Source organism: Canis lupus, chromosome 37 (assembly GCF_048164855.1).
Source record: "Canis lupus baileyi chromosome 37, mCanLup2.hap1, whole genome shotgun sequence".
Lineage (NCBI taxonomy): Eukaryota > Metazoa > Chordata > Mammalia > Carnivora > Canidae > Canis > Canis lupus.
The window spans coordinates 6698021-6705687 of NC_132874.1; positions in this window are offsets into that span (position 1 = coordinate 6698021).

Genomic DNA, 7667 nt, shown 5'->3' on the forward strand with positions numbered 1-7667 from the left:
ACACACACACACAAACCTGTCACAATAGGAGACCAAACACTGGCAACAGATAAAACAAAAGAAGGTACCAAGCTCTTTAATTAAGGTTCATGAAGGCATGTGAATCCTAGCTTTTAGTTACCCTGCTGCGCCGCTGCCTGATTAGCCACAATGCATCTGCTCGGTTTCCTGGTATCCATCTGTACTGCTAGAGAGAAATGTATTCGGGTCGCCCTGATTCTCAATAAGATGGCTCAAAGGCATCAGCTGTAGATAGACTAATGCTTATGCGTGTTGACAGAGTGTTTCCTGCGCTCCTTGCTGTGTTGACATGCAAGATCACACTACCTTACATGTACCTGGGATTAACCCATAGCCACACAGGCGCCCCAAATGAAATGCCTACCCCCAGGAAACTCGGATGCTTTTAGGATGACTCACTTCTTCACTGTAGTGTTTCAAGCTGGAAATATACCTCAAACATACCCCTTTCTTAGAGTCCAGCTATCTGTTCTGCCAGTGGCTTATGCCATAACATTCCTCCTTTCATAGATTAAAAAGACCATGAGAATTGGGATCTTTTGACACGTTACAACTTTTCATTTCAACATGGCATGCGTGTTTGTCTGCGTACGCAGGATTCTTTCTCTAAGAAAGAACCTAAGAAAAGGGCAGCCAAACTCAAGTGACCAGTATTTGGAGCCATTGGGTACAGCATGCTGTAGAATGAAGGTTATGTTGGCCCTGTGTGACTTTAGTTTCCCCAAAGAGTTTATTTGCCTTATTTATAAAAATGTGTTAGTACTATGTGGATCCTAAAATTCTTTACTAATGTACCATTCTATGATCCAATAATATTAATCTCATAAACTCAGGTTCATAGAATTTGAAACAGCTTACCCCAGACACAAACTCAGACATATGGAGCTTAGAAATATTTTCCTAAAACTGGTGAAATCTGAATACAGTCTGGGGTTTAGTTGAAAGTAGTAATATAGCAGGGCACCTGGGTGGCTCAGTCAGTTAGGCGTCTGCCTTTGGCTCAGGTCATGATCCTGCAGTCCTGGGATCGAGCCTCACATTGGGCACCCTGCTCAGTGGGGAGCCTGCTTTCCCCCTCCCTCTCCCCCCACCCTGCTCATGCTCTCTCTCTCTCCTTCTTTCACTCAAATAAATAAATAAAATCTTAAAAAAAAAAAAAAAGGTAATGTACCATTGAGGGTTTCTTAGGGATACATGACAAATGTATCATGATAATGTAAGGTGTTAACATTAGGGAGAACTGGGTGAGGGAGGGATGTAGGGGAATTTTCAACTTTTCTGTAAATATAGAATTGTCTCAAAACATTTATTTAAAAACATATATATTTCCCTCCCTTAGGTATAAATAAAAGTAACATATATTTAAATTGTGTATTACAAAGTAGCATCCTGCTACACCTCCATCAGAAAAGACAAGGTAAGAGGGCAGCCCAGGTGGCTCAGAGGTTTAGCACCACCTTCGGCCCAAGGCCTGATCCTGGAGACCTGAGATGGAGTACCCTGTCAGGCTCCCTGCATGGAGCCTGCTTCTCCCTCTGCCAGTGTCTCTGCCTCTCTCTCTCTCTCTCTCTCTCTCTCTCTCTCTGTCATGAATAAATAAATAAAATCTTAAAAAAAAAAAAAGACAAGGTAAGAAAGAGACATGGATTCACATTTTGCTGCAGTTATGAGCCTGATGTCAGTAGTCATTAGATGTTTCCGTCACTCCCTGAGCATTTCATTCCTACTGCTGTTGTAGGAAGAACCTTAGCGTAAGAAGAATTTCCTATTCTTTGTAGAATTCCAGACTGCATGCCTTGAAGACAGAATTGGTATAAAATACTAGGAATAAGATAAACTGCAGGAGGAATTTTTCTTATCAAATGACCAAACCTAAGTACAAAGCTTTATAAATTCTGAGAGTTTGTTTATTGGTAAGAATGGACCAAGCATTGTTTTGTCACAGCATCCTAGATTTTCCACTCCTTGTTCACATTAGTGGATCAATTAGGGTGAAATTTGTTGTGGTTATCATTAGTCTAGCCCTTTCTTTTCTTATCCCCACTTAAGCACCTTATGGAACTTAAAATGGTAGTTCTAAAAAGGTCTTAAAAATGTCCTGACCCATTCTTCTCTTGAGGCCCAGAGATAGTTTTCAAATTAGAGGACACAGAGGCATAAGTACTTTGACTAAGCTGCAGCATAATTATAAGATATCATTACTATTGATATCAGACCAGCCAATCAGCCAAGATCACCCAGCTGCTTTGACCATAGAAGATTCTAAATGCCAGGGAGTCTGGCATGAGTCTTTGTAATTTAATTATGGACAGTTCTGAATCCCACATGAGGAAGTATTTAATAAATAATCAACTGTTTGCAATGTGGGCTCTCATCCCACGCCAGTAGAGAGGTTACCTTTCCTTCTCAGAAAGAGTGAGGCTTGAAGAGAGAGCATTTGTTTGCTGGTTTGAACAGGGAGCAGAAAGAAGTCTGTGTTTATTCCTGGGGGAGAATAATGTAGCTGCTATAAGCCTCTGTGTTACATCAATTTAAAAGTAATTTTTCTGAATTAAGAGAAGATTGAGTGGAGAAAATGCTTCCTTTTAGAAATTTAATTCCCAACTGAGTATTTATATGCTGATACTCTTTGAAAGTACACAAGCCATAAGCTGCTTCATGTGCCAGCAACATCAACCAGGACAGGAAAAAAGTCATTCTTCCATCATTCATTTTCTTCTCACTCTTCCCCTTCCCCTACTCTCCTTGATCTCACCAAAATCCAAGCCAACTCCTTTAAAGACAGAGAGGCAGAAAATAATCAAGTTCCATGCTGAATATCAACAAAATCCATGGCAATGAATGGGAATGAAGGAGAACATTTCATTTCATATTTAAAAATGTTAAATTGGATGCTTATAATTCCCCTGATTTAGCTTTTTTAATTAAAAAATTCAAGCTTTATTCAACATTTGCATATTCATGCCTCCATAATGTGCACTGATTGCATTAAAGGCAGAGAAAAAGCATGTAAGTGCAGCATAAATATAGTTACTCATCAAGTGCACCATCTATGTATGCATAGATAAATATTTCCAAACAAATTAACATACACCCGAGCACAGGTGCTCTGGCCTCACAACTCCCTCCAGCTACTTCAACCCTACTTTTCCTTCCATCAAGTTTCAAGAGCCAGAGCATCAGCTTGGAAATTTTGTAATTTGGTATTTTGTAGAATTAGTGAGTCCCTTTGCCAAAGTCTCTGATCAGTGACTGTCTAGTACCAGCAATAGTAAGGCGGAAAAAAAATTCAACTGTACTCTTTATTAAAAGCCAAAAATACATCTTCCATAATTCAACAAATACTTCCAATAGTTCATAGCTGCAAGTCATCAGGAAGGGCAGTGAATATTGTGGACCGGGCATGGTGAGCACCATTAAGGCCCCTCATGAGCCAGTCCCCTCTCACTTCTTGCTTATGAAATGAGGACTGTTTGAAGCGACAGTGTGCCCAGCTCTTAGAAGTGGGGTGTGTTTCATCTAAGCCAGAGGTTGGTAAACTATCTCTGGGCCAAAGCCAGCCCACCACCTAGTTTTGTGAATGAAACTATATTGGAACACAGACACATGCATTCATTTACTTATTGTCTTTGGCTCTTTTCACACTTCAAGGATTTGAGGAGCTGCAACAGAAAGCATAGGGTGTGCAACCCTCAAATATTAACTACTTGACCCTGGACAGGAAACATTTCCCAAGTTCTGGGCTAAGCCAACGTCCCAGCTTTCCTTGCAGCCAGGAGGATGTTGGATTGTGTGTATTAGGTGAGGAAGAAGTCACTGCCAGTGGCTACTTTAGGATAACAGAATAGAATAGATGATAGACACATTCACTGAAATAAGAATGATGGAAAAGCAAGAGATTTGAGGATTAGAGTGTAGGGAGGAGGAGAGAAGTTCAATTCATATGAATGTAAGATTTGAGGTACTTTTGGGGAGTCAAGTAAATATGTCAATATACATGTAATAACTCTGAAAAGAGGCCTAGGTCTTTAACTTTAATTCGAAGGATGCTTCTTAGGTCTTATCCCCTGCAAACTGGTATCTCCAATTAAATCCTCTTAACTACTACTTCCTTCTTATAACTCCATCTTAACTCAGTTTCTGTAGCACTAGCCTTTCTTGGCTCTCTGCTCACTTTTCTGGTTGCTCTTTTATGTCTTTTGCCTGCCCACATCTTGTCCTTCACTCTCTAAATTGGGGGATTCTTTCAGGGTTTATCATCCCATATTTTTGCTTCTCTCCCTTAAACATTCACATTAGCCTCATAACCTTTAAACAAATGACTTCCAAGTTGACTCCTAGCCTAGACTTTTCTCTTCATTTTGGCCCACTGTTACCTGTTGTGTATCCCCAAATAGGTGCCTATTGAGTTGGTAACTCAAACTCTATGTACCTAAAATGTTTACTTATCTTCCCCTAAATACAGAAAAGACACTGGTTGTAGAGTCAGAACTACTTGTTATGAGTCCTGGTTTTGAGTTTTCCTAGCCATGTGAGCTCTAACAAATGCCTTTTTTTCCTAAAGATTTTATTTATTTATTTCAGAAAGAGAAAGAGTGCGCGCATGTGGGTGTGCAAGTGGGGAGAGGAGCAGTGGAAGAGGGACCAGCAGACTCTGCACTGAGCATGGAGACCTACACAGGGGCTCCACCCCAGGACCCTGAGATCATGACTTGAGACCAAAAAATCAGAGTTGGCCATTCAATAGACTCAACCACCCAGGTGCCCCAGAAGCTGCTAATTCAGAATAAATGGTGAGGAAGCCTGGAAAGACTTTTAGAAGATAATATTTAAGCTTCAAGAGTGGGTGAAACTTCAGAAATCTGTATGTTCACCTTTTAAAGGACCCACCTGATTTAAATCTGAGTATGCACATTAGGTGGAACATGCTCTGGCTTCTGGCCCCCTGTTGGGAAGCAGACGTTTTTTGCTTTTGAACCCTGTTCCATGCTTCATTTCATACTTGCTTGGTCCCAACCTGGTTCTGACCTCTGCTCTGCTGTCTAGGGCCTGTGTTGATTGCTTTGTCCAGCTCATCTTATTCTCTGGCTATTCCTGAAACCTGGGCTTTTGAGTCAGATCAAATTTGATCTCAGGTTTGCATCTCCTTGTCTTAGGCTTTAAACTCCTTGATTTAGAAAGTTATATGGATGATGAGAGCAACAAAAACTAACTGTAAATGAGCTTTACAAAGAGGCATGCATTTAAAGTGGGTTCATATCAAATAGATCAGGGAATACAGGCTAGACCCAAGGAACAACTTTCAGGGGTGTTCACTTAGGCAGCAGCGGCAAAGCTACGCCCCGGGCCCTTCCTTGCCATGGTGGTGTTCCTGCTGGTCACCTCAGAAGCCAACCTGAACGTGTAATGGAAGTGAGCTCCTCTTGCTCCTTTTTTATTTTCTACACTATATTTCTTCCTCTTTTAAAGATTTATTTATTTTATTGGAGAGAGAGAGAGCAACAGAGAGAGCATGAGTGAAGAGGAGAGGGAGAAGCAGGATCCCCACTGAGCAGGGAGCCCTGAGATCATGACGTGAGCTGGAGGCAGACGCTTAACAGACTGAGCCACCCAGGCTCCCCTCAACACTATAGTTCTAGTTAAGTGTTTGCTCAAGGATCAGCTCTGAACCTTCGTGTTTGACCTCAGCTGAATCCTTTTACCAAAGAATGCATTTCCTGATGTCATAAGCACTCAAAGACCAAATTCAGAATACTTTATTCATCTCCCTTTTAAAGATCTTTTCAAGAAGGCTATCACTCCAGAGATCCACAATATGGTCTATTTATTCCTACTCTTCAAGAACATGAGAAAGCAAACTGGATATTAGAAGGAAAAACAACAACAACAACAATAAACCATTTCCAAGCTGGTTTGGTTCCAAGAAACAGAAAATGAAGAAGGAATTCCTTGTCGCTCTCTCCTGACTGTTGCTTCAGGACTGGGAGCTGCCCAGGAAGATCGAGTTAATACAGAAGCCAAACTTCCCTACGAGAGTCTAGGGGCAGAGTTCTTTCTTTGTAGTGATGACTAGATAGCTCTGCCAGTTAGTGTGGGGCCGTAGGCCTGGCATTTGAACAGGAAGTGGGGCCAATACTAAATGAAATCAAACTGTGAATAAAGGAGGATTAAAATAAAAATTGACAGCACAGTTCACAGAGCTAGTGTGTGGCTCAGCTGCCTGAAAGTCGCTGCCATCATACGCCTTGGAGACGAAACATGAAAAATTGCCTAGATAGCTATTGGCTGAGGAGGTTGTGAGAAGTGCGTCTGCCTGCACTTCGTCGTGCCTATGACGCTCTCAAGGTAAGAGGGGCTGGTGAGAATGTTGACAGGCTGATAAGTTTCTTTGGAAACAGCCTCAAAAGCCTGCCAGGAATGCAGGAAGCTTAATGTTCTAATTCAACAGCTCTACTCCTCATGCTTTATAACCACAGCAATAAGATTTGAAAATAACCATTTCAGAAAGGTTATTTTATTCCCGATTAGGAATCGGGAACTCTGAACTCCAGCCCTGCCACTGCTAACTGGATGTATAATCTGGACTAAAGCTTCACTCTTCCAGGCTCTTGTGTTTAAAAGTGTACTTTCAGCTTGGAGGGGAGAGGATGGAGGAGGGAGACTGAGCACAGGGGCTCTGGGGAGGGATGAGACTTGGTTCCTGGGTTTCTGGGCCCACGCTTGGTAGACATAGGGCCCAGAGAACAGAGAAATGCAAAATAGGATGTGACCTACACTGCTCTAAAAAGGTTTTAGCTTTTCTCTTCCATCACGACTGAAATATTTCCATCAGCAGTGGGTTGAAGGATGTCTGAGTCCTGAGCATCAGAGCCTGTGAGTGTGATCTGGTTTGGAAGAAAGATTTTTGCATCTGTAATTAAGGATCTCAAGATCAAATCATTCTGGTTTGAGGTGGGCCCTAAAACCAGCACCAAGTGTCCTTTTAAGAGAAGCGCAGAGAGAGGATTGAGGGATCAGACACATAGGGCAGACCCCGTGAAGACAAGGCAGAGACGGGATTCTGCAGCCCCCAGTCAAAGACACCTGGAGCCACCTAAAGTTGGGAGAGGTATGGAAGGGTCCCCTGTAGAGACTTCAGAGGGGGTGTGGCTCTGCTAACATCTTGACCTCAGACTTCTGGCCACCAGAAATGAGAGAGACTAAGTTTCCTTTTTTTTTTTTTTTTTTTTAAGATTTACTTATTTATTAGAGATAGAGAGAGAGAGAGCACAAGCAGGGAGGAAGGGTAGAGGCAGAGGGAGAAGCAGAGTCCACACAGAGCGGGGAGCCCAGGGTCCTGGGACCCTGGGATCATGACCTGAGCCAAAGGCAGACACACCTACTGAGCCACCCAGGCACCTCTAAGTTTCCATGGTTTCAAGCCACACAATTTGCGGTAATTTGTTAGAGCAGCTCTAACACCCCTGTGAACAGAACAGTCTAGCATCTCTTTAAAAATACCTCCTTACTCATCATGGGGTCTCAGAGATGTTCCTTTAAACCAGCTCTCAGTCCTGATTTAAACACAGGCAAGAGGGTAGTAATACATGTCTCTAATTCTATGGAACGCCAACCTATTCCTAGAAAGAAGATAATTCCCTGCTTTA